The following is a 23,564-nucleotide window of genomic DNA, read 5'->3' on the forward strand; positions in this document are numbered from 1 at the left end:
GATTGCACCATTGCACTCCAGCCTGGGCAACAAGAGTGAAACTCCGTCTCAAAAAAAAAAAAAAAAAAAAAAGTCTATCCATATTCTAACCCCTGGAACTGGTGAATGGGAAAAGGGGTCTTTGCAGATGTAATTGAAGTAAGACTCTTAAGTGTCCTTATAAGGGTCAGAAAGGGGAAGACAGAGAGCAGACGCCCACGTGACAATGACAGAGACTGGAGGGATGTGCCCACAAGCCAAGGAGCCAGCAGCAGCTGGAAGAGGCAGGAAGGATCCTCCCCTAGAGCCTCGGGCAGGAGCAAGTCCCTGCTGACACCTCGATTTCAGACTTTGGCCTCCAGAACTGGGAGAGAAGAAAGTCTGTTGTTTATGCTGCCCCGTCTGTGATATTTTGTGACAGCAGGCCCTGGAAGCTGACGCCATGCCTCTGCAGGAGAATGAGGAGGAGGGGGATTGAACGGAGGGAAAAGCTGGCCTCCACAGGTCCTGCAGGAGTTCTGGGGCTGGGGTACCCCTGCAGAAGCATCCCAAACAGAGGCCGGGGGCTGGGCCTTTGTCCCTCTACATCAGCGGTCGAAGGTCAGTCCCTGGGTGGTTTGCTGCGAGCAGTGAGACCTTGAGAGGCAGCTGCCTGTGTCGTGGTGGGTGTCATTGTGGGTGCCCAGGGGGCAAGGGGCTCAGTAGCCCCAGGACCATCTGAGCATCAGGGAGCCATTCGAGTTTGCATGATAGAGAAGCAGACAACATTGTCCGCATAAAGTGGAAAGCTCCTATATGGCAAAGGAATGAAAACAAAGCAAAAAGACATATGTCAGAGGAGGAGAAAGCATTTTCCACATGCATAACAAAGGCTTAATAGCCTCCTTTAGTGGAGCGTGTGCTAGAAGACAGTAAGAAAAACAGAAACACCACAGTAGAAAAATGGGTAAAATATTGAAGGAGAAAAAATAAAGAAAACATGTTCAACTTCACCAGCATTCAGAGAACCGTAAATTAAGGAAACACATTACTTCTCACCCATCAGAGTGCCTGCCGTTAGAGTGATGGTGTTCACTGTCGGGGGATCTGGTACTGTCTGTGTTACTCGGATGGTGGATAAATGGGTTCTGCTTTGTGGAGGGCCAGCACTATCAAGAGGGTAAATGCACATACCCTTTCAAATGAGAAGGGCCACTGTTAGAGACTCTTCCGTGAATTACTCAACAGGCACACAAAGATAAATGTGCACTTGGTTTATAGCGTTATTCTGTTTTGTTTTGTTTTTTATTATTGAGATGGAGTCTTGCTGTCGCCCAGGCTCGAGAGCAATGGTGCGATCTCAGCTCACTGCAACCTCTGCCACCAGGGTTCAAGTGATTCTCGTGCTTCAGCCTCCCAAGTAGCTGGGACTACAGGGGTGTGCCACCACACCCACCTGATTTTTGTAGCGGAAGTCACAGCATCATCTTGGATGGCTCCTTCCCTCTCCAACACATTCATGACTGGGTTGGCGGGGAGTAGGGGGCGGGAGGTGGGGTGAGTCCCACTCCCTGCCCGGCCTCACAGGCCCTTGCTTGCTCAGACCGCAATGGCCTCTGCAACACCCTCTCCTGCCCCTTGCAGCCAGCCAAGCTTCAGCCACCTGGCCTCCACTCCTGAGCCCTGAGCCAGGGTCCCGCTGCCCATGGAGGACGAAAGTGTCCTCCTCAGAAGACTGCTGGCTTCCCGAAGGCCGGCTCCATGAAAAAGATGTATTGATTGAGTCCATGAGAAAAAGAGAAACAGCTGGTGAAAAACAGCCAGACGGCTTGAACCATGCCCCTCACAGAAGGGCATAAGGGGGACAGAAGGGCTGGTCTAAGAGGCCGGTGATAGTGTCCAACTCCAACACTCATAAGGGGGACAGAAGGGCTGATCTAAGAGGCCGGTGATAGTGTCCAACTCCGACACTCATAAGGGGGACAGAAGGGCTGATCTAAGAGGCTGGTGATAGTATCCAACTCCGACATTCATAGGGGGAGAAAGCCAGATGTGCCCCCACCAGCCCACCAGGAGGGTTAAAATCCTCTCCGGGCCGGGGATTCTCCATCCTCAGCCTACTTGTGCCAGACTGCTGATACCACGTGTCCTCTACCACCCTGAGTATCTGCATCTTCTTATTCACGAACTGTTCAAAGTCGGGTCCCAAGTTCCTTACCTGGGACCATTCGAATTTCGGGTGAAACGTAGCAAGTGAAAGGCCTGTGGTGCATGCGGAACTGGCTGTCCGTGCCACCCACAGCAAATGAGGAGCCACCTGCCCCAGGTCCCAGGCTGCCTGCCACATCCTAGTGGCCCAGGAGGTGGCCTTGTCAGCCCAGTGTCCCTGTGGCCTCCTGGGGGCTGGTCCGGGAGCCCCTAAGCTTCTGCTGGCTCCTAGAGCAGGAAGGAGAATTGCTCATTGCGGGAGAAGGCTCCCTGTTGAATTAGGGAAATATCTAAGAATTCTATCCTGCCACCCCAGAACCGGGAAAACATGAAAACCAAGGTTTCAAATCTCTTCAGCAGACTCTATCTGTGCAGACCACAGTATACTCACAAGTAGGAAATTTGAATAAATACTTTTCTCATTTAAAAATCTTCAAGCTTGGGTTCAAGCCTGCATGACGCTGGTGTGAGCCTGGTTGGAGGGAGCGGTTGGGTTGGTGAGTGGCAGGGTCGGTGAGGGACAGGATCCTGTCTTCCCACCGTGGGTCCCGCTGGGGGCTCATGGAACTTCCACAGAGGACCACGGGGTGAGATGGGAGCCTGACAAATACACTCCTCTCCCCAGTGGAGCTGCAGGGAAGCCGCACGTGATGGAGCTTGGGGGTGGGGGCGTGGCCTCTGCAGATGTGCATTAGAAAAAGCCCCCAGCGTGGTGGCTCACACCTGTAATTCTAGCACTTTGGGAGGCTGAGGCAGGTGAATCACCTGAGGTCAGGAGTTTGAGACCAGCCTGCCCAACATGGCAAAACCTAGTCTCTACTAAACAAACAAACAAACAAATTACAAAAATATGTATTTTTGAGGGCACCTGTCATCCCGGCTACTTGGAAGGCTGAGGCAGGAGAGTCACTTGAACCAGGGGGGCGGAGGTTGCGGTGAGCTGAGATGGCACCACTTCCCTCCAGCCTGGGTGAAAGAGCAAGACTCCATCTCAAAAAAAAAAAAAAAAAAAAAACCTGAGGAAGCGACTTAGCTGACACCAGGTAAAGAGTTGGGAGGAGGTGGGGACTTTGTTTCCCAAGCAGAGGCCGATCTTGCTCTCAGCCAGTGCCTGCACAGCCCTCTTCCCATACAAGGAGCCAGACTCCCTGTGTGCAGTAAAAGGGGAAAGAGAGGGTTCTGGGCCCCAGGGGTTGCATGAGCTGAGTTTGGGAAATAGGGTGTGACCAGCAGAAGAAATACAAAAATGCATCCTCTTTCCTCATCAGGAAAATGAAAATGACAACCAGAGGCCACTTGTGCCTCCAGGATGAGAAAAGCTTTTTCTAAGGGGACGGTAGGCAGGGCTCACAAACAGGCAGCGAAACTAACCAGGCTGACGGTGGCAGGAGAGGGTGCAGATGGGCACTGTCTTTCAGAGCACGAATCAACACGGGTTTCAGGAGCATTAAAATACTCACATTTGGCTGGGCGCAGTGGCTCACGCCTGTAATCCCAGCACTTTAGGAGGCCAGGGTGGGTGGATCACGAGGTCAGGAGATTGAGACCATCCTGGCTAACATGGTGAAACCCCGTCTCTACTAAAAATACAAAAAATTAGCCAGGCGTGGTGGTGCACACCTGTAGTCCCAGCTACTCTGGAGGCTGAGGCAGGAGAATTGCTTGAACCCAGGAGGCGGAGGTTGCAGTGAGCCGAGATCGCGCCCCTGCACTCCAGCTTGGCGACAGAGCGAGACTCTGTCTCAAAGAAAGAAAAAAAAGAAAAAGAAAAAATCTTCACACCTGGTGTCAGTTTCCTACCCCTGCTGTTTTTTATCACAAACTGATACTATCACGAACTGAGTGGCTTAAAGTAACCGGAATGTATTCTCTTCCTGTTCTGGAGGTTAAAGTCCAAAATTAGTTTCACCGGGCTAATGTCAAGGTATTGTTAGCAGGACTGCTTCCTTCTGGAGGCTCCAGGAGAAAATCCATTTCCTTGCCTTTTTCAACTTTCATTATTTTTTTTCCTTTTTTTTTTCTTTCATTTTTTCCGTATGTATTCTGTTTATGTCGCCTTTTTCACCTTAAGGCCACCTGCATTCCTTGGTGTACTGGGTTTGAATAGCGCCCCTTTCCCAATTCAGGTCTACCTTGTTAAAAAGAAAAAAACGCACTCAAGCCTGTAATCCTAGCACTTTGGGAGGCTGAGACGGGCGGATCACGAGGTCAGGAGATCGAGGCCATCCTGGCTAACACGGTGAAACCCCGTCTCTACTAAAAATACAAAAAATTAGCTGGGCGAGGTGGCGGGCGCCTGTAGTCCTAGCTACTCGGGAGGCTGAGGCAGGAGAATGGCGTGAACCCAGGAGGCAGAGCTTGCAGTGAGCTGAGATCCGGCCACTGCACTCCAGCCTGGGTGACAGAGGGAGACTCCGTCTCAAAAAAAAAAAAAAGAAAAAGAAAAAGAAAAAAACAGAGTCGCAGCAAATGTAGTTTAAAGATCTAATTGGCTTTTATTTGCAATTCTAGAATCAGTTTAAAGATCTAATTGGCTTTTATTTGCAATTCTAGAATCAGGCTACATCCTATTCTATAAAACAGAGTGGGTGTTGTGCGGAGCTGAGCAGATGGGGTGGGCTTTACAGGCAGAAAAGGGCTGAAGAAAGCAAAGCCAAGGAATGAAAAGCAGACTGGTCGTTTCAAAGTTACTATCCAGGGCTGAAGCAGAAGGAACTTTCTCATTATGCAGTCTCAGGTAACCCGGTGTCTTCTGGTTTGTTACAGTAAATCTTTTGTTTTCTTGGAAAACAGGTGCATTTCAAAGTTTCATTTGACCATGTAGCACTTAGCACGAGTGACTCCATTCTGATTTGCTGGGGCCTAGTGCAGCTGAGTGTGAAACAATAGCCTCCCACGAATTTTTTTTTTTTTTTTTTTTTTTTTGAGACAGAGTCTCACTCTGTCACCCAGGCTAGAGAGCAATGGTACAATCTCAGCTCCATGCAACCTCCGCCTCCTGGGTCCAAGCAATTCTCCTGCCTCAGCCTCCCAAGTAGCTGAGATTACAGGTGTCCGCCACCACGCCCAGCTAATTTTTGTAGTTTTAGTGGAGATGGGGTTTTGCCATGTTGGCCAGGCTGGTCTGGAACTCCTAGCCGCAAGTGATCCACCCACCTCGATCTTCCAAAGTGCTAGGATTACAGGCGTGAGCCACTACGCCAGGCTGTAGCCTCCCGTGAATTTTATGAACAGCCAGGAACCTGAAAATGTGACATTATTTGGAAATAGGGTCTTTGCAAGTTAATCAAGTGGCCGAGTCAAAATGAGGTCATGCTGACATAGGGTGGCCTCTAATCCAAAGACTGGCGACCTCATAAGAAAAGGGAAACTTAGAGAGAGACACAAGAAGGAGGAAGACCACGTGAGGGCAGAGTAGAAACCGGAGTGATGTGGCCACAATCCAAGGAATGCCTTCCACTGGAAACTGGAAGAGGCAGGGAAGGATCCTCCCTAGAGCTTTGAGAAGGGACATAGCCTTGTAACGCCTTGATTTTGGACTTCTGGCTTCGGATAGGTGAGATAATGAATGTTGTGGTTTTAAGTTCCCCAGCTGGCAGCACTTCATTACAGGAGTCCCACGAAACCACTACACTCGGCCCATGGCCCCTTCCTCCATCTTCAAAGCTCATCACTCCGGTCTCTGCTTCTGTGAATGTGGCCTTCTCCTTCTCCTGCCTCCTGCCTCTTCCGTTCCTCTTCTAAGAATGGTTGGAATGACAGGCCTAGCTATGAGGCCATGCTTTTGGCCCCTGACAACTTCAGGAAATAGGCGGGTCCCCTCCCCTCTACCTAAAACCTACCCACTAGGCAGAAGCAGGAGATGCCCTTGCTTTTGTGGCTGTGGAGCTTTCTTTATTTTCCTGTCCTTGTCATCTGGTTCTTGGATGATAGGGAGAGCAGTGAGAAGGAGTCTCCTTGTGATATTGAGAAGTACATATTTGGTCTTCATCCCTATTTCCTGACATATAGCCCCTAAACTCTTGGAATCTTCAGAGTGGTTAAGAGCATCTTTAGTATGCTAATGAGTGACTGATGGTTGGGGGCCCCTAGAATGGGGGTAGGTCATCAGAAAGACCAAGGCAAGATCTGAGAGCTGGGACATTCAGTGCTCCCCCAAGCTACTTCCACACGGGAGAGGGACTAAAGGTTGAGTTGATCACCAACAGCCAACGATGTGATCAGTCATGCCTATGTAATGAAAACCTAACAGGACTGGGTTTAAGAGGCTTCCAGATGTGATCAGTCAAGCCTGTGTAATGAAAAAGGAACAGGACTGGGTTTGGGGGGCTTCCAGATAGCTGAACACAAGGAGGTTCCTGGAGGGTGGCATGCCTAGAAACTCTGCACCCATTCTCCCATACCTCACCCTATTTGTTTCTTTCATCTGGCTGTTCATCTGTATCCATTGTAATATCCTTTATGATAAATGGGTGTACATAAGTAAGTTGTTTTCTTGAGTTCTGTGTGCAGCTCTAGCAAAGTAGTTGAATCCAAAGAGGGAGCGGTGGAAACCCCAGTTGATAGCTGGTCAGTCAGAAACACAGGTCACAACCTGGGGTTTGATTGGTGTCAGAAGTGGCGGGCAGTCTTGTGGGACTGAGCCCTCAACCTGTGGGATCTCGCACTATCTCCAGGTAGATAGTGTTGGAATTGAATTAAAGCAGAGGACACTCAGCTGGTGGCCACTGGAGCAGACTCGTTTGGTTGGTGTGTGGGAAAAATCTCCCACACATCTGAGGTCATAGAAGTCTTCTGTGTTGATTGTTGAGTGAGAGAATAAGAAAAAACACCTTTGTTTGGTTTTCCCCAATATCGCTCAGATAATTAGAAACAGAAAATAAGGATGCATTTCTTAGCTCAGCAGGAAGTAAGCATAAAGGACTCATCTTTCCCAGAAATGGGATGGGCTTAAAATATAACCAGATTCATGAAAGATCTAGAAAATTCCCAGATGAGTGTATAATAATATGTTCTGCAGAGAAAGATGGGGTCATCTAGACTCCATCCTAATGGGAGACACTGTGGCAGGTCTTGTCCTAACTTCTGAGGGACCCCAGGTGAGTCTTGTCCCCACCAAGGCCATGGTCTCCTGTCTGGGTTGGACTAAACCAGACCTGGTCAAGGTTTGTTTGGTTATTTTTCTTCTCCATGATGGAGCCTCCATTTCAAATGTAATTACACACAGTGCTTTAACAAAAACTGGTAAAAGCAATATTTTCTTTGCATAAATTCATTTTAAAATTTCAAATTGATAACATTCTCTTAGAATCGGCATGTGGTGAGGATGCTGAGGTTTTTGGGGAAGCATTGGAGCATAAAGCATGGTGCCTGGGACTGGCTGTGGTTGTATGTAGCCTCGGCATCCCATTTCTAGCTGTTTTTTGCTTTGGATGAAGAGAATCAAGGTCCTCTGGATTCCCAGGGGTAAATCTTTAAATGTCATCATCGTTTTTTAAATAGCCCACCTTGCATTCTTTGACTCCTCCACTAAATTGCTACTGGAGTTTCAGAGAGACGTCACTCGATATTTTTGCTTTTTTTTTTTTTTTTTTTTGAGATGGAGACTTGCCCTGTCGCCCAGACTAGAGTGCAGTGGTGTGATCTCAGCTCACTGCAACCTCCCCAACACCGCCAATGCCAGGAGGAGTAATTTTCCTAATAACCTTTGGTGTCTCTGACTTTTAGCCTCCAGCAGCTACTTCTAAGATTTACAGGGATTTCCCTGGACATGGTTTGACAATTTCCTTGAGGAATTAGAAAGTTAAGCTTCAAAACCTGATTTATCTGAGAACGGCATGTTCTGGTCCCCGAGCCACCAGGCACCTCCTCTCGCCAGCTCTGCTGTTGACAGCAAAGTGGCCGCCCTGCGTGGGGACCTGCTGGGGGCAGCTTGCATGTAATTCAGGGGCTTCTCTGAGGACGCCTGAGAAGCACGTAGCATCTAAGACTGTGTTCTCGGTAATGAGGGTTTAGGGAAAAGCAATTCCGGAGCAGGCTCCAAGAAATTGAGATAATTTCGCTGGGAGACGAGAACTGAAACGTGACCCTGCACTGTGTGGTCTCGGTCTGGAGGCAGGTGACAGAGTGACGTGACCACCTGGAGGGCCCTTAGATGGCAGACAGGGTGAGGCGGCCTCCTCTGCCTGGACGGCTGCAGGGTCAGGACCAGGACCACAAGGAGAAAGTGGGCCCAGCAAGCCCCAGAGGACGCAGGCGCCAGGACTGTCACCCACTCCTGGGGAAGGGCGAGCAGGAAGCAAAGAGGTAGCTGAGGAGATGCAGGAGGCAGAGGCAGGTAGGGAGTTGGGTGGGGGGAGGTGGGGGGAGCAGGGAGGGCAGGGGAAAGGGCTTCAGGCCAGTCCTGGAGGAAGGAACTTCCTTCCCCGGTAATGGCCATGAAATTTCCCCTTTAGAATTCTGCCAGGGAAACTGGCTCTCTGCACTATTTTTTTTGTTGTTGTTTTGTTTTTCTGTTCTTGGGGCTGTGGAAGGAAGGTGCTGTCTCCGGGGCTGTCAGAAAAGTCCAGAATCCTCCTGGAGTTGAAGTCTGTTTGGGGGGCCAGGATAGCGAGGAAGCGGAACCCTGGAGCCTGTCAAGTTACCCCAAGGCTGACTAGTCCCAGTCGCCAATAAGACACAAGGTGGGCGTAGTTGTGCCTGGAGCCCAGACTCCTGTCCTGACACAGGGAACAGTCGCCAGAAGGAGAAAGTGACGGAAACACTCAGCTCAGGCCCCCACCAGCCACGTGCACGAGTGGCCCCTCTGGGTCCTCCAGTACTGCACCCCTGCAAAGGGAGGCTGATGGTGTCTGCACACACATGCACAGACACATGCACACACATGCACATGCGTGATTCTGTCGGTTTCCAAACCCTGGTATTGTGAGTGCTTCCAGGCTTCCAGTAATAGTCGAACCGCTTTGTGAGCCTCCAGTGAGATCCTGGGGGTGGGGCATCTTCATGGAGACTGGTGGGCGGTGGGTGACCACTGCATGGAAGATTCCGGTCCTTCTCCTACCTTTCCTCCCCAGATTACTGGGAGGCTTAAATAAAGCCAGGCTGGGGGCACATGGTCAGCCCTTGGTGCACCTTAGCAATGTTATCCTCACTACTAATGCAATGGCCCCCAAGCAAATGAAGAGGCTTCTGACGTCAACACTGCAGGATAACCTGGTACAGGCGGTGGCCCGGCTTGGGATGAGCAGAACAACCCAGACCCGTCTGTCCCTGGGAGTCAGAGGCTCGGCTTCAAATCCCAGCTCCACCTTGGTCACCCGCAGGACCCTGAGCCGTGGAGGATTAACCCAGTTGGCATGCAGGGGACGTGGCCTGTGCCTCGCTGCAGGTACCCCTCCTGTCCCTCCCGCAGCACTGATGACAGGCCAGCTGTGCTGGGCACCAAGAATGTACCGGCCCTGCTCTCACAGCGCCCACAGACCAGGGAGGGAGGAAGATCGTAAATGAACGAGTGAGTGAGACACCATGCATGCATCCCACCCGTGTCTGCAGAGCCCATGCTGTGAGCCAGGCACTGATCTAGTAAATACACATTGCTAACATGTTTCAGACACTTGCCTTATGCCCGGCCTCAACCTCTGTTACCCCTGAAGTCTCACAACAGGCCTAGGAGGTGGCCCTCTGGCAACCCCATCTTATAGGAGAGGAAAGAGATGCCCAGAGAGGCTAAGCTCCTTGCCATGCTGTTAGGCAGTGATGGAGCCTGCACCCATAATCGGTAGGCTACCTCCTGCTGGAATCCAAGGGGGTGTCCAGGGGCTGAGGCTCATGTGGTCCCTGCCTCCTGGAGCTCAGGTTAGTGGGGCCTGGAAGGAGAGGGATAGGGCAGTTCCACCTGTTATAGTGAATTACAGGGGGGTGAGATCAGGAAAGGCTTCCTGGAGGAAGTGATGCTTGAGCCAGGATCTGAAGGTCAGGCAGCAATTAACTAGGTTCAGATGGACAGAGAATCTACTCCTCCTACTCATACTACCCATTCTTTGACACCCCCTCCAGGAAGCCCTCCTTGCTATCTCCCAGTTGGAGCTCCCACACTACAGCTACACTATTTCTGTCTGTGCCTGAGCCCAACAGACTGTGGAACTCCCACAAGGCAGTACGGGAGGCTGGCTCCTCTGTGTCCCCAGCATCACCCAGCCCCAGGCACGGGAATCACAGAGGCTGAGGGACAGCAAGCTGTGTGGGCTGAGGCCAGAGGGCAGCACAGCCGAGGGGCCCATTTGTCACACTGGCTCCAGATGCACAGGGTGAGACACTCAGGAGCCCTGCTGCTCAGGAGAATTTTAGGCCAATGACCTGCCGGCCCTGATTAGCCCCTGACGTTGCTCTGTGCCAGGCAGCATGCCAGGCAGGTGACCCCTCTTGGACCCCAGGAGAGGCTGGAGTAAGCATCTCTCCAGCCAGGACTTGCAAATGGCATGCAGTGGAGGGAGCCAGGGAGAATGAATTGCTGGGACCCAGCTGTCTGTTCTGGAAGAGGGCATTGCCCCCGCCCCCGCCCATGTTAACTTTGTCCTTAGCTTGTACCCAGAACTCCACTGCTGTCTATCAGTTGGGCAGACAGAGGCTGCCTTGCCTGGCTGCCAACATGAAATGGCATTTTGCTCGAGGCGTTCCTCCTCCCTCACCTTTCCCTGCCTCTAAATTCAGAGCACAGGTAGCATGAGTCATGACTCGTCGCCACGGTGAGGGACAAGCCTGCTCCGCCAGGAAGGGGCTTTGTTGCAGTCTGAGCCGGGGACTGCAGCTAATGATAGCGCAGCGGGGACTCAAGCCCCTGATGTCTCTGGTGCCAGAAAAATATAACAATAACAGAAACAAACACCAAACCCACAAAAGCTCAGTGCAGTAGGCTGACAGTCCAAGAGCGCCCATGTACACAGGCCGGCCAGCTGGGGGATCTTGGACAAGATATCCTGGAGGATAAAGATATCCCTTTAACCTCAGTTTCTTCATCTGTAAAATGGACAGGATAATGCTTATACCTACTTCATAGGATTATTGTGCTAACAAATAAGTGAGTATCATGTGCACAGCACCCACTAAGGTTCAGATACAATAAATGGTGAGCAGTACTGCCATCGTTCAGATGCTCATGAAAGCCTCTGTGTCAGTCACCAACTAACCATGGTGACCTGAAATGAGCCTTGGAAACCTAGGATGGCAAGAAATGGGTCTAGTTGGTGCCCTGGTGTATTATCAAGACTTTCATAAATGGCATGGGAAAATTACCCCTGAAGCTTTATGACCACAAGCCAGCCCTCATACAAGTTCATAGGGCCAATTCACACTTCCAGCTCTGTCTGCAAGAATCTCAGGCTGAGAATTTAGATGAAAATGGTTTTCTCTAGACTTCTCACAAACAAATGCAAATGCCCTCTGGAACAGTTAAGGTGACATTCCACCACAGGAGCATCTTACAGCTGAGAGTCACTAAACACACGAGGAAACAGGGCACCATGAGTAAGAACCAGCACAAACCTCACCTAGCTGAATCAGACCCACAGAGTCTCCAGATAGCGGAATTATCAGACAAGGAATATAATATAAGCCTCTTTAATTTAATTAAAGACACAAAAAAAGAGGAGAATTGGAAATATGAGTTGGGAACAAGAGATTCTAAAAATGACAGGGCACGGTGGCTCACGCCTATAATCCCAACACTTTGGAAAGCTGAGGCAGGAGCATCACTTGAGGCTAGGAGTTCAAGACCAGCCTGGGCAACATGTCAAGACCTCATCTCCATAAAAAATTTCAAAATTAGTAGGGCATGGTGGCACTTGCCTGCAGTCCCAGCTGCTTGAGAGGCTGAGGTGGGAAGATCTCTTGAGCCCAGGAGTTCAAGGCTGCAGTGAGCCATGATCACACCACATACTCCGGCCTGGACAACGGAGAAAGACTCTGTTTCTAAAAAATGAATAAAATAAAATGAAATAACCAAGCAGATTTGAAATAGAGTCAAATGGAATTTGTAGACATTAGTAAAATAGTCATTGTGTAAATTGGCACAATTCCTTTGAAAACAATTTGGCATTTTCCAGTAAATGTGAAGATGAGCACTCCCAGCTAATTCCCTTCAACATTTTTTGGAGAATCTCCTGCCCAGGTACACCAGGAGACACATGCCAGATGTTTCTAGGAGCACTGTTTGTAACAGTAAAACAAACACAATGAAACTTGAAAGAAAGAAAGAAAGAAAGAAAGAAAGAAAGAAAGAAAGAAAGAAAGAAAGAAAGAAAGAAAGAAAGAAAGAAAGAAAAGAACGTTTTCACAGCAGAGGCGTCTAGTCCTGGGAGGGGTTGGTTTGCAAGAGAGTGAGCCCCCCATCACTAGTGGGAAGGTGAGTTGAGACTAATGACTTCTTGTGAAGATGCTGTGCTCTGAGGTCTCATCTGCGCTAAGGTTCCGGTAGCTGCCCCAGTGCCGGGCCCCTGTCTGATATCTCTCCTGAGACCCTAGCTTTGGACCAGGCACAGGGGTCATGCTCCGTGGACATCTGAATGAATGAAAAACATGAATGAACAAAGTGACTGCAATCACCTTACTTCACCGCCCATGCAGACAGCCCTGTCGTCCAGACTCGCAGGGAGCCCTGGCCTGCATTCCCGTCTCCCAGGCATTCTGACTCACATGTTCCCCAGGACATGGAGGGTGTCTAAGTCGTGTGGATGTGTGGCCCTGCAGACTGAGCTGGCCTCCCTGAAGGAGAGAACACTGCTGCCCCTCCTCTGCACGCGTGTGCCCTGCCCCCCGCTCTGTCGGCTGGCGTGGAGATGAGACATCTCCTCTCGGGGTAAGACAGGCCTGGGGGCTGTTCCTGCCGGAGCCACGTCTTTGGCTAATGATTCATACCCTGAGTCGAAATCTCATTATTTGCATAATGGAGAAAGGAATTCCTCCCCAGAGGGCTGTTGTGGGAACCAGGTGCAATTTTATGGATAAGACAGTTCTATGTAAATGTCAATGCTGGACTCAGCTGGGGAGTTAGGAAGCCCTGCAGGATGGCAAAAGCTGTTTCAAAAAGGCTGCCACGTGTTATCCCATTTAATTCTCAGCACGGCCCAATAACCTAAGTAGGACTGTGATCCCCATGCTAAGGAGGTGTAGACTGAGGTTCAAAGAGGTCAGGAACCCAGGCCACACAGGGGCGTGGGGCAGCCTCTATACAGAGTCAGGCTGGAGCCTTGCAGGGACCCATAGTGCCGACAGTGTTTAAGGGGCAGCCTCATGCTTTCTGTTGCTCCTGTCCACCCGCCCCCTGAGCTGTCAGCGATGCCTCTGAGAGACGGTGGGGAGAAGGGCAGTCATCCATGGATCCTCAAGCCAGGGCTCTTGCACATGACCTCAAATGAGAGGCCGATGGTGCCAAGGCCTTCTGAGTCAGGCTTGGGTCCAAATTCCTGCTCCACCACTGGGTGATGAAGTACAGGCCTCCTTCCCGCGTGGTTGGAAGGCACTCCCCACCCTGTCCATCCTGGTAGGTCACTTGCTTTGGCCAATGGAATCAAGTGAACCCCATGTGACTAAAGACCTTGAGAGTGCCCTTGAGGTTTGCACTCTGGTGATCGGCCCCAAGAAGATGGGCTGGAGCAGCCTGGGCCAGGAGCTGACCCAGACCCGCCCCTGTCGACCGCAGGCAGCCTGAGGTTGAATCGCCCAGGCAAAGCCAGTTGGGATCAACGGAACCGCAGTCAACCTGAAGACCCAGGAAAGGGGAAGTCACATACCTACTGTGTGTGCTGCCCGGGGCTGGCGTGTCTGTGAAATTGGCTTAGTTTGGAAATTCCTGACTCATTCTCTGAATTGCTGATTCATTCTCTGAGCTTTGGAATCTTTGTCTATTAAACACAGAAAAGGCCCCCCCCCTTTCAGGGTTCCTGGAGAATGATCCGAATCAATCATGCTTCCTTTGAAACCCCAGGGTCTCCTGCAGGAACAGACCACCCATGTGAAGGGGTTTTCTCTGCATGTCTGTCTCCCCTGAGGGATCAGGCCGTGCTCAGGGCAGGGCTGGATGGGCCCACATCCCTGCCCAGTGCCTGGCCCAGAGCCTGGCTTGGAGAAGGCACCCATGAAATGTCAGGTTCTTGCCACCAATAACCCTGCCTTTTAGGGCATTGTATGGGGTCAGTCCATTGTTGAGTCTGGAAGAAGCCCCCAGGGCTGTGGGGCCATCCCTCCTCCCTAAGCATGCAGGCACAGTCCCAGTGCTGCCCACGCTGCATGAGGATTATGGGAATCCTGAAAGCAAAGGCTCAGCTTTGGGGTGGCTGTGGAGGGTGTGGCTTTAGGGGATTGGGAGACCTTTACATCCCAAACCCAGAATGCAAGCAAGGCTGGCATTCATAGCCTTGGCACACTGGGGCTCAGTGTCACCCTCAGCCGGGCCATCTACAGAGTCAGAATGCACCATCCAGGGCTGTGGACAGAGCAAAAAGACCAGGAAAGAGCCCACGAATTGGGGGTAGCATCCAGACAGTGGAACCAGGTGCCACCAGCATGAGTGGAATGGTCACCAAGAGCTATGAGGTTCCAGGGGGACTGCCTGGTCTGTCTCATCCCCTGCACACATTGCACATGAGGAAACTAAAGCTCAGGAAGGACATGGCATGGCACATGTGAAGCCTCAGCTCAGCCAGCGACAGACCAGATGGCACAGGATCCCCCAGGCTCACCCACAGGGTGATCAGTGTGCAGAGTCTCAGAGTCCAGCCTTAGTTGGGACTGTCCATGCCATCCTGTCCAGCCGCCCTTCTCAAGTCCTGGAGGGAAGGCCACCTGCTCTGAGGGTGGGGCCGAGATGGTGATCATGAGTCACAGTTGCCACCAGGCCAAAGAGACAGCCTGTGTGTGGCCTTTCCCAGGCTGCAGGACCACAGGAGCCATGCCCTGGTGGCAACTGCTCCACGTCTGCAAGCTTCAAGAACGCCGTGCAATTCCAATCCAGGAAAGCCCCTTATAAGGAATTCCATTCTGGAAAGTCACTGCCAAGCCAATCACTGAATCAAAAGGAGGAAGTCAAACCCTTAGGGTGGATTAAACCAAAGAGACATCCTGGGTACCTGTTACATGCTGGGCACTCTGCTAGACTTGCTACTTAAACATGGATTCTTATGAGACAGGTATTATTATCCCCATTTTACTGATGAGGAAACTGAGTCCCAAAGAGGTGAAATAACTTGCCCATGACCAAGTATTAATATGAAAATGGAGATCTGTCCCGATTGTTCGTTCATTCATTCATTCATTTATTCAGTATATTTTGTGTCTGATTTATGCCAGACACTGTGAATCTGAACGGCCTCGCCTGTACCCTCTGCACCTGCTGCCCCCACCCTGCAGGCTGCTGCTCATGCCTTCACGGCATGTTTGCCAAGCGCTTTGTGAGCACCAGAGCCCAGCAACCTGTGGGAGACCCTGAGCCAGGAAACCCCTCTAAGCTCCCAGATGCCTGACCACAGAAACAGCGAGACCATGGATGCTAATGATTTAAGCTTGGGAGTGATTTGTTATACAGCAATAGGTGATTCACGACTGACACACACAAGATTCAGGCTGGGGAGGTCATCCTTGACAGAGTAGGAGCATTGCCATCTTGGACAAGCACCTTGATCAAAAACCGCCTAAATCCAAAGGGCATCAGCCTAATGGCCAAGGTCAGCATGACCATAAACCACAAATGACATCCCTTCCCTTCCCTTCCCTTCTCCTTCCTTCCTTCCTTCCTTCCCTTCTCCTTCCTTCCTTCCTTCCTTCTTTCCTTCCTTCTTTCCTTCTTTCCTTCCTTCTTTCCTTCTTTCCTTCCTTCCTTTCTTCCTTCTTTCCTTCCTTCCTTTCTTCCTTCCTTCTTTCCTTCCCTCTTTCCTTCCTTCTTTCCTTCCTTCTTTCCTTCCTTCCTTCCTTACTTCCGTCCTTCCTTCCTTCCTTCCTCTTTCCTGCTTGCTTGCTTCTCACTCTGTCACCCAGGCTGGAGTACAGTGGCACGATCAAGGCTCACTGCAACCTCTGCCTCCTGAGTTCAAGCAAGTCTTCTGCCTCAGCCTCCTGAGTAGCTGGAACTACAGGCACCTGCCACCATGCCCAGCTAATTTTTTGTATTTTTAGTAGACAGCATTTCACCATATTGGCCAGGCTGGTCTCGAACTCCTGACCTCGTCATCTGCCCACCTTGGCCTCCCAAAGTGCTGGGATTACAGGCGTGAGCCACCGCACCCGGCCTCCTCTTTAACTCTTACAATTCTTCCATTCCACCGAGCAGGAAGCCAAGCAAAGGCGAGTTGGGGGCACTCAGGACCCAGAGTCAAGCTGGTGGGTTGGCCTCTGATATGGTTTGGATGTGTGTCCCCTTCAAATCTCATGTTGGAATGTGATCCCCGGTGTTGGAGGTGGGGCCTGGTGGGAGGTGTGTGGCATACAGGGGTGGGCCTCTCGTGGATGGCCTGGTGCCTTCCTCGCGTTCTTGCTCTGAGTTCACACAGGTCTGGTTGTTTAAATGAGTGGGACCTCCCCCTCTATTGCTCACTCTCTCTGTGTGATTCGCCAGCTCCCCGTGGGCTTCGGCCGTGATTGTAAGTTTCCTGAGGCCTCCCCAGAAGCAGATGCTGGCTCCATGCTGCTTGTACAGCCTGCAGGACTGCGAGCCAAATAAACCCTTCTTCAGAAATCACCCAGTCTTGGGTATTCACATTCCTTTATAGCAATGCAAACAGCCTAATCCGGCCTCCTAGCTCTGCTCCTTCTGGCTTTGTAAGTGACTTTCCTCTGAGCTTTGTTTCCTCATCGAGAAAAATGGAGAGCCCTCTCCATAGGGGTGTACAAGAGAGGTCTTAGGGGCTGAGCCACAATGTGGGTCTGTGTGATGGGAAAGATTTTGCTTTCTGGTTGTTATCCGGTTTGCTTTCTACAGTTTTATCAGCTGCAAGCTCCTTCCCTGGAGCCTCCTTTAATTGGGTTGACAAGGCACGATTTGCCGGGTGAATGAGTTGAGAGGGTGGGTCGGGGGCAGCTCCCTGGTCCCTGCTGCATACTTGCACCTGGAACTGTTCTCTGGCACAGGATATATGGTCCTTCCTACCACTGGTTGAGTTGAACGGTCACAGAGAGAGTGGCTGTGGAAGGAAGGGTGCCCCTGTCCACCCTGCAGTGCCCATGGCCGATACTGTTATGCCCCAGAAGAGCTGGACCTACTGTTCCTTGTCTGCCCCATTCTGACTCATCAGAGCTCAGATACGAACTTATCAGATATTATGAAATCACTCATCCACACAGACCAGACCGAGGGGCGCCTCAGAGAAGCAGAAGGCTCTAGGACAGAGGCCAAGTCCAAGACAAACAAGGTTTTAGGTGATGCTGGAGAAGAGAGCCCACCAGAACTGGGGAAGAAAGAACAAGGATTTCTGGTTCTCCTCTCATTCCAGGTGCACACTCCTTCAAAATCAGGGGTGACCCTATGACCTGCTCTGACTGCAGAAGTGATGAGTCACCTCCAGGGAGAAGCATTAAGGACCACTCTGCCTCCCCCTTTCCACTGTAACGGACATGGTGGCCCCGCACTCCCGACTTGCAGCTCCAGGATGTTGGTGCTCTGGCCAGCTGGGGCAGCTGAGCCATCCCTGGGAGACTGTGGCTCTGGGGAATCACCTGCACCTGTGGTGGACTTTGCTTGGGCAGAAACACATGTTTGACTGAAACCACTGGGACTTCGACAGTTTGTTCCTGCTGCATCATTGAAATCAACCTGATCAATGCAAATATATTGTCAAGTTGAAATGAAATGCAGGTTTCAAAATAGCATTGATTCATCCATCAGTTATTCATGGGGCCTCTGCCTTCCTGCCCCATGTCTGCAATTTCAATTCCAGATTTAGGGGAGGGGGCATTTAGAGTCCAACGCCCTCCCCAACACACACGTAGGAAAAGGAATGTGGGGATAACAGGGCCGCACTGTGGCGATGGCGATGAGGCAGGGAATGGCAGTCCTGGCGCACAATAGGGCCTTGCTCAATCTCAGCTCCTTTCCCAACTTTTCCTGCTCACACACCTGTCCTCGGGCCTCATCCAGGTGTCAGGGACGAAAAGCATCTTAATAGGGCAAGTATTATCATGTGGGCCCAGGACAAATCCTTAATATTAAAATCACAACCCAAACCTCTGTGGAGGAGACTCAGGCCAGTCAGGGAAGTGGTCATGCCTGGGGGCCATAGCATCCCTGTCCCACGAGCTCCGGATTCCCACAACCTCTGAGCTCCCCACGTGAGCACCACAGCACAGGCTCGGCTAATTGGGTCTGTGTGATGGGAAAGATTTTGCTTTCCAGTTGCCGCCCAGTTTGCTTTCTGCACATTTATCAGCTCCAAGCTTGCTCTCTAGAGCCACCTTTAATTGGGTTGAAAAGGTAACATATGGAGCCTGCTGCATGTTGGCAAAAGTGCTTCTGCTGGCCTTGGACGGGAGGCTGGGGAGTCTAGACTCTCCCTTCATGGGGGCACGTGTGCTGCTGCACCATGGTACCATGACACTCGGGTGTGTGGATGCCCTTCAGCGTCTCCTCGATTCCAGGACCTGAGGGGGTTGTGTGACCAACTTCTTGCTGAGGAGCCACAGTTCAGGGAAGCCAGGGGTAGGCAGAGGGTGCTGCCCACCTACAACAACAATGGGGCTGCCCCTTAGAACCTGGCTGAACTGGCCTGAGCCCTGTCACCCTTGCTATGGGGCATCCAGTGTCCTCCCCATCCCAGGCACATGGACCACCAGTAACTTCCCTTTTCTTATAAGCTAGAGTTGCATTTCGGTTGCTTGCAACCTCAAAAGGCTATGCTGGCCCATTTACAATGATTCAAAACTGTCGATTGCCTTCTTGCTACCATGATACATGGACAAGCGTCCATGTAACTCTGGGAGCTGTTGGCAGCTATAAGGAAACCCCGCTGGGGAAAAGCCCCTGCTTGGTGGAGGGTTGATATGAGGGAATTATGGAGGAAGGTCTGGAGCACCAATGCCATTGAGAACCTCTAAAGCAAACCACACCGGAAGCCTCTCCCCCGCCGGACATCTCAGTCCTGTGAGTTAATTTCTCTTTATTACTCTTTCCCTGTACTATGATAACTTCCATCCAGACTTGATGGAAGGACTGTAAATATTCCTGGAATGAGATCTTGAACCGGGAGATGAAGGCTAGTCCCTGGAAGGCTAGAAGAGATTTTGGTTGTCTTCTTTGTGTTTATATGGATGTAGGCAACTTCAAATGTTCACGGGAAGAGGAAGGATCTGTACGAACCTTGAGTAGCCAAGGGCTGTGAAGATTGTAATAAATAATCGTCACCCCCTAGCATTCTTCTCGCTTCCCACCGTCCCCTATGTCCGTTTGGATGTCCAAGTAAACTGGCTCTACTCTCAGCCCCAGGGTTGGAGCCTATGATCTTATCTGAACCAATCAGCGGTATTCCATCCCCTGGCCTGGTGATTGGTTCCAATTTGGGGGTGGACTGAGATTGGTCCGATAAGAGCAATACCAGCCTCTGGGAAATGACTTGGACCTGTAGTGATATTTGCATGAGACAAAGAAACTCTGTCTCTCTCAAAGGATGTGAATGAGGAAGCAGGCAGGCCCAGGAGCCATTGGCAGTCCTCTTTGGACTCTAAAGGGAGCCAGCTTTAGGATGAATCTGATGCCATAGAAAGGAAAGTAGAGGGAAAGCAAAAAACAAAAGTTGATGTTCTGTTACATCATTGAACAGCTGAGTCACACTTCACCTGAGCCATTCGGTTTGCCAGATGAATGTCATCTTGACATTTATTTTAAAAGCCCATTTGGGTTCTTGTTGTTTCCTGTTCTTTGCAACCGAAAACATCCTGAGCAGGTGGCTACTGTTATTATCCAGATTTTGAAGATAAGAAACTGCGGCACAAGAATATTAAGTGATAGGTCCAGGGCCATTGAGCTGATAAACAGAGGTGGTAAACCCAGAGCGTGCAATGGTAGCCTAAACGTATAACTGCGATTGGCCACTTGCCATTTTCTTCTGCCTTTAGGAGGTTGGTCCTCTGCACTTCTGGTCTCCACTTAACACCCAGGAGGAGGTACCATCACACCCCAGCACCAGCTGTGCTGGCATTGTGTTTCTGCTGTGGTCACCTCTGTGAGTTGTGGGAGAGCCAGTCACCTTCGTATATGTGCACACGCAAGCACGGTCACAGAGGAACTTGCCTCCAGGAGTTTACCATGCACGAATACCTGGACTATTTGGTTGCTTTTCTTCAGGTTTTACAGTTCTCATGGTCACAAAGCCCTCCACTAATAACAGTTCATTTTCTTGACTTATCTTTACATAAATAAAGTCATAGGATTTTCCCACTTTACATGGTGAGCAAACGGAGGCTCAGATGAGAAACCTGACTTACCACTGGTGGCAGAATGGGAAGTCAAGTCAAGACATCAGTCCAGCATTTTTGACTCATCCACTTGATCACTGGTTTCCAATCTTAAGATGACCATGACCCACACTGAGAACAGAGAGTGAAATGGAGAGAGAGAATGAAAGCTTAAATTTAGGTTTAGAAATAAACAGACCAGGCACGGTGGCTCACGCCTGTAATCCCAGCACTTTGGGAGACCAAGGTGGGCAGATAACCTGAGGTCAGGAGTTCGAGACCAGCCTGACCAACATGGTGAAACCCCGTCTCTACTAAAAATACAAAAAAAAATTAGCCAGGTGTGGTATCAGGTGCCTGTAATCCCAGCTACTCAGGAGGCTGAGGCAGGAGAATCACCTGAACCCGGGAGGCAGAGGTTGCAGTGAGCCAAGATTGCACCATTGCACTCCAGACTGGGCGACAGAGTGAGACTCTGTCTCAAAAAAATAATAATAATAAAATAAAATAAAATAATCAGCCCTCAGTTGGGGAAAAGACCCTGGCTAGAGAGGGCCTAGATGTACTGCACCTAGAACGATGGAGCCCGAGACAGGGCTGAAACCTCCGTTGCTTCTTGATGCTGTTCACCTGTTCCTGAAGATTCAGATGAACCTCTTTTCAGAGGCTCAGAGGGTCCATACGAACAGCTTATTCCTGGGACACTGAGTTTCGAGATGCCTTCCTGTTCAAAAGGAAGGCTGGGAGCAAAGCCTGGTGGGGAAGGTGCAGATGTTGGTCGGGACCCTTCAAATAGTCGTAGAGGAGGACGCAAGCTGGAGGGGAGGTGGTGGCGGCTCAGGTTCCTGGGGAGAAGGCCTCGATGGGTAGAGACTCTGGGAGGGGCCTGGAAGCCTGTCCGCACATATTCCTAGAAAAGCCTCATCATCTAGTTCTAGACCCCAAGCAACTTTATAGAGCACATTTTAAAAGATATCATCTTAGGCAAAAGCTCCTTTTTTTCACTAGATCTTATTGAAAGCATCCCCGAATTTTAAATTCTTCACTTTGAATGGAAAACATATAGAAATATTATCACTATGCACTGAGATGTGGATGACCCTAAATCATCATTTTGAATAAAAATGCTGAAAAGGCAATTATGTTTGAGCTAAAATAACAAAATGCATTAAACGTAAGCAGAATGAGTAAAATATCCTTACCCTTTCAAAAGAGAGAGGCAGAAGAAAGGGCTCTGGCCCAGCACTTGCTAAATCTTGGTTCTGTTTTTTTGTCACTCATTCATTCATTTCTTCTTTCCTTTTTTTTTTTTTTTTTGAGACAGAGTCTCACTCTGTCGCCCAGGCTGGATTTAAGTAGCGCGATCTCGGCTTACTGCAACCTCCGTCGCCTGCGTTCAAGTGATTCTTGTGCCTCAGCCTCCCAAGTAGCTGGGATTACAGGTGCCCGCCACCATGCCTGGCTAATTTTTGTATTTTTAGTAGAGACAGAGCTTGTTGGCCAAACTCCTGACCTCAGGTGATCCTCCCATCTCAGCCTCTTAAAGTGCTGGGATTACAGGTGTGAGCCACCACACCTGGCCTCTTCATTTAATTTAATAAGCATTTGGTGAAACCCTGTCTTGAGTTCCATGCTGGCTATAATCCACGAAGAAGCTTCGGTTCCTGACCTGAAGGAGTTTACAATTTAAGGTGCATTCGGCCCCCGAACCAACAGTCGCACCACAGGCCGTGCTCTGTAAGGGAACACAGAGTCTCCCGGCTGAATGGGTTCAGGGACAGCCTTTCCCATGATCTGACATTTAATGCGGGACCTTAGAGATTTTCTAGAAGAAGGCAGAAGGAAGCCTGGAGGAGAGAAAGAGTGATATCTTGGAACATGCATCTATATCTGGTGTGACCGCAACCATGTGTAGTGTGTGGTGTGGCATGTGTGTGTGTGCACGGGTGTGTGGCCTGTGAGTGATGAGTGTGCTGTGTGCATGTCTGGTGTCTGTGTGGGGTGCGTGCATGCACGTGTGTGCATGTGTTGGCACGCAGGGAGGTAAGTGTGGCAGGAGGAGGGTAAGTACTGTCCAGGTGACATCGGAGACATCCCTCCTGCAGCACAGAGAGCCCTGGGGAGCTGCTGTGCCCACTGGGAGTGTCTCCCTGTGCCACCTTTTCTGGGCCCATCTGGACTGGCTCCAGGGAAGGATGGGAGGGCTGAGCTCTGGCTACCCTATCTCCCAGGTGAGAGATTTCTCCAGGCCCCCTGCTCCCCTCAACCTCAGGTGGCTGTCTGAGAATTCAGTTTCTAAAGACTCCATGAGCCAGAGACAAAAGCCAGGGTCCTTACTGAGTCACAGCCTGAAATTTGGCTGTCGGCCTCTAGGCTCTGGTCTCTTAGCAACCAGCCATGTGGGCCAAGGGCAGCTGCAGGCCTCTGCTCCAGGCGGGATGCACCCAGGGGCTTTGGAGTGGGTCCCCAGGCCACCTCTGGCAGCTGAGGTGTGAGGATGGCCAGGCACCGTCCCTCTAGCCTTGACCTTGCTCTCCTGGTTCCACCCCCAGCCCTGCTCCTGCACCTGAGCTGACGGAGGAGCGCTGCCACAGCCCTGCCAAGCCCTGGGTGATCGGCCCCGGGGGCCCTGGCGGAAAGAGCCTCTCTGAGCAAAGCTGCTGCATTTTCTCTTCTCCGTGTTCAGTGTGCCCCACATGCTCACGTCTTCCTACCAAGTCCCCAAAGGCTCCTGCTTCTGCATGAGCTCCAGGGACGGTCAGCCAGGTGCTCTACTCCCAAGGGATGAGGGCTGGTGGAGCTCACTGCCAGGGCCAGGGCAAAGGCATTCTTGGAGGAGGAAATAGCAAAGTCTCAGAATGCTAGAAGAACACGACTCACTTAGGCAACACAATCATCTGAAATGCCTACAGTGTTGGCTAAACAGGGGTGGGGCAGGGTTAGATTATAAAGAGCCTTCAGTCCATGCC

At 50.8% G+C, this 23,564-nt stretch overlaps 1 protein-coding gene across 2 annotated transcripts in view; it reads right to left on the reverse strand.

The window, feature by feature from the left end:
- Positions 1-23,564, reverse strand: part of RTL6 (retrotransposon Gag like 6) — a 70,482-nt gene that overhangs the window by 11,736 nt on the left and 35,182 nt on the right. For both annotated transcript variants that reach the window (XR_011614201.1, XR_011614200.1), the window contains exon 2: positions 20,626-20,727. The gene's annotated coding sequence lies outside the window, so the exon portion shown is untranslated. The remainder of the gene's footprint in view (positions 1-20,625; positions 20,728-23,564) is intronic.

This window comes from Macaca nemestrina, chromosome 15 (assembly GCF_043159975.1).
Source record: "Macaca nemestrina isolate mMacNem1 chromosome 15, mMacNem.hap1, whole genome shotgun sequence".
Lineage (NCBI taxonomy): Eukaryota > Metazoa > Chordata > Mammalia > Primates > Cercopithecidae > Macaca > Macaca nemestrina.